Below are 6,000 nucleotides of genomic sequence, written 5' to 3' on the forward strand. Positions count from 1 at the left end.
CCAGACCCTGAGGATGGAACCAGAATCAATTGTAAGGTTAAATATATGTGTGAAAGATTCTGCGATCAGAGGAGCAGAAAGCTACAGTAAGAAAGGATCAAGCAACTCAGCCCCAGTGGATTTATTTCCTCATCAATCTTGCGCAAGGCGTCTAGAACATCACAAATATAAAGTTGTTGAAATGAAAATAAAGATTCAATAGAAGTTGACAGAACTCCCATCGAGCTAACTAGAGGTTGGGAGAGGGGCAGTCAGTAGACCGGCTGACCAGGGTAAATTAAACTACCATTTCTTTCAAAAAGCCCGTTGAGATAAAATGCTGATTAAAAGCAACACTTACCTCATTTTTCTCAGTAATGATGCCAGAGTATGACACAACTTGCTTAGGCAGGAAACTTTAAAAAAAAAAACTTTTTTCAGAACTTTAGACTTATCACCAGCAGAGTCTGAAATAGAACTTAGAAAGTAGCTAGATTTAGCTTTCTTGACCCGAAGGAGTGCATCTATTTCTCAATTGCATTAAAAACTGCTAATCAGCTACAGAGTCCGTTTTTCCAGCATTGACCAAGGCCTGATTTCTCGTCATAACAGGATCTCAAAGTTCTAAAGAGACCAAAGGATTTGTTAAAAGGGAAGTGTTTGTCTGCGAGAGAAAGATAAATAGATTAGACCAAATCTAGAGCTGATTCAGGTATGCAGCCAATGGAGGAAAGGTCAGAGTAATATATATCAACGAGAAAAGCTTGTAGGGAATAAAACAAATAAATGACACAAGGATCAGTGCTAATCTGTTTGGTATCTCTAATACATTCAATGGGACAGTGATTACTTAGATCATTAGCAAAGACACCACTGGACAAGTACTTGTGGGGGCTATTTGTCAGAATTATGTCAGTCAGTGAGGAGTTTGCTGGATTTTTAACATTAATCAGTGTGGGTTTTGCAATCAGTTTTGTATTTGTATTTATTATCGATTCCCAGTACTCTTCCTGGGGTCCAGAAAAATTAAGGCAGCTTATACAATTTTAAAACATTACAATACATTCACAGATTTCACAACACACTGTGTGCCCTCAGTGCCCTCCACCACTACCACATATCTACAGTACTAAATCCGTGTGTATGTATAGTGCGTATGTGTGTGCATGTGTCTGTGCCAATGTTTGTGTTGCTTCACAGTCCCCGCTGTTCCACAAGGGTTTTTTTTACCTGGTTTTTTTAATCTAATTTTACTGCTTGTGTCAGTTACCTGATGTGGAATAGAGTTCCATGTTGTCATGGATCTATGTAATACTGTGCACCTCCCATAGTCTGTTCTGGATTTGGGGACTGTGAAGAGACCTCTTGTGGTATGTCTTGTGTGGTGTGCATGGGTGTCCGAGCTGTGTGCCAGTAGTTGAGAAAGACAGCTCGGTGCATTCAATCTGTCAATACCTCTCATAAATAAAAGTAGTGATAAAGTCAATCTCTCCTCCACTTTCAGCCAGGAGAGACTGACATGCATATTATTAATATTAGCTCTCTGTGTACATCCAAGGGCCAGCCTTGCTGCCTGGTACTGAGCCAATTGCAATTTTCCTAAGTACTTTTTTGTGGCACCTGACCACACAACTGAACAGTAGTCAAGGTGCAACAAAACTAGGGCCTGTAGGACCTGCCTTATTGATAGTGTTGTTAAGAAGGCAGCGCATCGCTTTATTATGGACAGACTTCTCCCCATCTTAGCTACTACTGCATCAATATGTTTTGACCATGACAGTTTACAATCTAGTGTTACTCCAAGCAGTTTAGTCATCTCAACTTGCTCAATTTCCACATTAATTATTTATTATTATTTAAGATTTAGTTGAGGTTTAGGGTTTAGTGAGTGTTTTGTTCCATATACAATGCTTTTAGTTTTAGAAATATTTAGGGCTAACTTATTATTTGCCACCCACTCTGAAACTAACTGCAGCTCGTTGTTGAGTGTTGCAGTCCTTTCAGTCACTGTAGTAGCTGACGTGTATAGTATTGAGTAATCTGCATACATAGAAACTCTGGCTTTACTCAAAGTCAGTGGCATGTCGTTAGTAAAAATTGAAAAAAGCAAGGGACTTAAACAGCTACCCTGGGGAATTCCTGATTCTAACTGGATTATAGTTTGAGAGGCTTCCATCAAAGAACACCCTCAAGTAACTCTTTATCCACATGATAGCAGGGGGTGTAAAGCCATAACACATACGTTTTTCCAGCAGCTATGATCAATAATGTCAAAAGCTGAAATGAAGTCTAACAAGACAGACCCCACAATCATTTTATCATAAATTTCTCTCAGCCAATCATCAGTCATTTGTGTAAATGCTGTGCTTGTTGAGTGTCCTTCCCTATAAGCATGATGAAATTCTGTTGTCAATTTGTTTACTGTAAAATAGCATTGTCTCTGGTCAAATACAATTTTTTTCCAGATGTTTACTAAGGGTTGGTAACAGGCTGATTGGTCAGCTATTTGAGCCAGTAAAGGGGGCTTTACTGTTTATTCTTGGGTAGCGGAATGACTTTAGCTTCCCTCCAGGCCTGAGGGCACACGCTCTCTAGTAGGCTTAAATTGAAGATGTGGCAAATAGGAGTGGCAACAGGCTTAGTTGAGCCTGGTTAAAGTCAAGACAAATATTATTAAAATGGTCTGATGCCGGGGTAAGCCAATCTAAATTAAAATCCCCTAAAATGACTAATTCAGATGACAGAAAAGGTTTTACATACTTACAAATAGTACAAACAGCATCCGGCAGTGCAACCAATAATTTATTTTGGCTTATGGCCACATCTATAACCAAAACCTCACATTTTGGGGGATAGTGATAGTTAAAGAACATGATGCCACAAGAGATGATTTCACATATGTAGCCACCACTCCCCCTTTCAGTCACACCTGAGATGTTGTAATCAGCAATGTCAGTGTCCTTATTCGGGATCGAGCCATTTCCCCAAGTCATGCGTCCAGATATCAAGAACCTACTGGGCACACACGGGTTGAATCAACGTTGTTTCCATGTAATTTCAATGAAAGTACACATTGAATTAACATCTGTGCCTAGTGGGAAGGTCCTATTATTTCAGATCCACACATCAAAGTGGTAGGGTGGCTAGGGCCTAAAGGCCTAAAAGCAGGTAGGAGGCAGGGGCTGGGCTAGGAAAATAAAAGAGATCTCAGAAATCTCTTTATGTTCCTAGGGGCTGAGTAGGGACGAAAATGGAACTGTGCTGACCCAGTAAATGCTTTTTTTCTCTGGCGTTTCTCAACAGAAACATAGTTAGGAATAAGGCAGGTAGGTAGGTAGGTAGGTAGGTAGGCTTAGTTGTGTGTGGCCTGATGTCAAAAATGGTCAGTTTAATACAGAGTTTGTAAGCAGAGCAAAAAGCACATTGAAAGACACTTTTTAATCAATTTTAATGTTAAAATACAATTAAAAGGTTAATTTATGAACAAAAGAGAAAGAAAGACTCATGTTGTTAACACAAAAACATACACTGGTTAAACCAATCCAGTCATTTTTTTGTATCAACAGTGTTGTGGACTCACAGTAGGCCTATGCTATGGGTGAAACCTAATGGGGACCAAAGTAAGCAAACCCATTTTAAGGTGTCTGCATGGTTTACTGAGAAAATTAGGTTAAAACGAAATAGAAAAATATTTTTTTAAACTGCATTCAAAATAGAGGAGCATTGTCTATGTTTTACAGGAAAAAATAGACTTGTCAATAGGCCTACGTGTAAGAAAATATTCACATCAGAGCAGATCCTTAGAACATCAGAACATTAAAACACTAACACGTTCCAATCACCCTTAGTAGTCCACCTGCTTCGGTTTTCCTTTACTCCTGGTCTGTTTGGTGGGAGTTTTAGGTGTGGAGTCAGATTAGGAGTGTATGTCTGACAGGGAGTCTGACAGGGAGTTCCTCTTAGACTGGCTTTTCCTTGACTTCCTGTGTAGTGGGTCTTTGGTGGTAGAGTGTGGCCAGGTGGTTAGTGACATTTCTTTTTGAGGCGGAAGTGGCTGCCACACTGAGGGCAGGCAAAGAAAGGGCTTCTCACCCGTATGAATAGTCTCGTGCGAAGACAGTACCGTGGGTGTCTTGAAGGTAGTCTGCACTGATAAGGTCTGTTTCCTGTGTGAATGTTCGTGACATTCTCGAAAGATTATTTGCCTAAAACCCTTGCCACACTCTAGACAGATGGTCTCTCTTAATACCGTGACATACGGACATGTGTACGTTGCGGAGACCTGCGGGGACATTGCTGCCGGGACTTGCTTCCATTCAGCCACAAGAGCATTAGTGAGGTCGGGCATTAGGCCTGGCTTGCAGTCGGCATTCAAAATTCATCCCAAAGGTGGTCGATGGGGTGGAGGTCAGGGCTCTGTGCAGGCCAGTCATGTTCTTCCACACCGATCTCGACAAACCATTTCTGTATGGACCTCGCTTTGTGCACAGGGGCAGTGTAATGCTGAAACAGGAAAGGTCCTTCCCAAACTGTTGCCACAAAGTTGGAAGCATGGAATCGTCTAGAATGTCATTGTATGCTGTAGCGTTAAGATTTCCCTTCACTGGAACTAAAAGGGCATAGCCCGAAACATGAAAAACAGCCCCAGACCATTATTCCTCATCCACCAAACTTTACAGTTGGCACTATGCATTCGAGCAGGTAGCGTTCTCCTGGCATCCGCCAAACCCATATTTGTCTGTTGGACTGCCAGATGGTGAAGTGTGATTCATCACTCCAGAGAACGCATTTCCACTGCTCCAGAGTCTAATGGCGGCAAGCTTTACACCACTCCAGCCGGTGCTTGGCAATCTTAGTCTTGTGTGCGGCTGCTCGGCCTTGGAAACCCATTTCATGAAGCTCCCGACGAACAGTTATTGTGCTGACGTTGCTTCCAGAGGCAGTTTGGAACTCAGTAGTGAATGCAGAGAACAAACGATTCTTACATGCTATGTGTTTCAACACTCAGCGGTCCCGTTCTGTGAGCTTGTGTGGCTTACCATTTCTCGTCTGAGCCATTGTTGCTCCTAGACGTTTCCACTTCACAGCCCTTACAGTTGACCGGGACAGCTCTAGCTGGGCAGAAATTTTACCAACTGACTTGTTGGAAAGGTGGCATCCTATGACGGTGCTACGGTGAAAGTCACTGAACAGTTCTACTGCCATTTTTTGTCTATGGAGATTGCATGGCTGTGTCCTCGATTTTTATACACCTGTCAGCAACAGGTGTGGCTGAAATAGCCGAATCCACTCATTAGAAGGGGTGTCTACATACTTTTGCATTCAAAGTGTATTCCCAGATAAGAGCTGAAAGAGGAGGATCCTGTCAGGCTAGAGGAAACACAGGAACACCCCCCATTATGGCTGCCAGTGTCTTGTTAGGTGGTAAAACGGTCTCTGGATCCACCTCCTTCTCTAACCCACCAGCTCATTGAACCTCCAGGGCTGCAAACAGTGTCCAGTCTCCAGTAGCCAACTAATTCCTATACATCCAGAGACACACCTAGACGCTCATCTAATGTTAAATGTCCCAGTGTTTGAGGCACTGGCTCAGCTCTCACTGACAGGGTTGAAGGAAAGAGAGGATGTCCAAGGTAGTCCATCTGTACTTCCTAATGGGAATCACCTCCTCCAGAGTTATCATTCTGGTCCTCACAGCATTGTGCTTACCTGCTAAGTGAGATAAATCATCACTAAAGGGTCAATCTGCAGTTCAAACAACAACAAAGCAGCCACCCCACCACAGTTTTAGTTAGCAGCTGAGGAATGGGGTTGGGCATCATGTGGCATTTAGAAGTTTTATTGTTCAAGAAAAGGAATTATGCGAGAAATGGCGGTGAAAACGATTTTATATTAGGCGCAACAGAGCCTCTTCAACCTCAAGAGGCTGAAGAAATGTGGCTTGTCACCAAAAACACTCAAACTTTGCACAATCGAGAGCATCCTGTTGGGCTGTATCACCGCCTGGTACGGCAACTGCTC

The sequence above is a fragment of the Oncorhynchus mykiss genome, chromosome 10, assembly GCF_057628025.1.
Source record: "Oncorhynchus mykiss isolate SJ-2025 chromosome 10, ASM5762802v1, whole genome shotgun sequence".
Taxonomy (NCBI): Eukaryota; Metazoa; Chordata; class Actinopteri; order Salmoniformes; family Salmonidae; genus Oncorhynchus; species Oncorhynchus mykiss.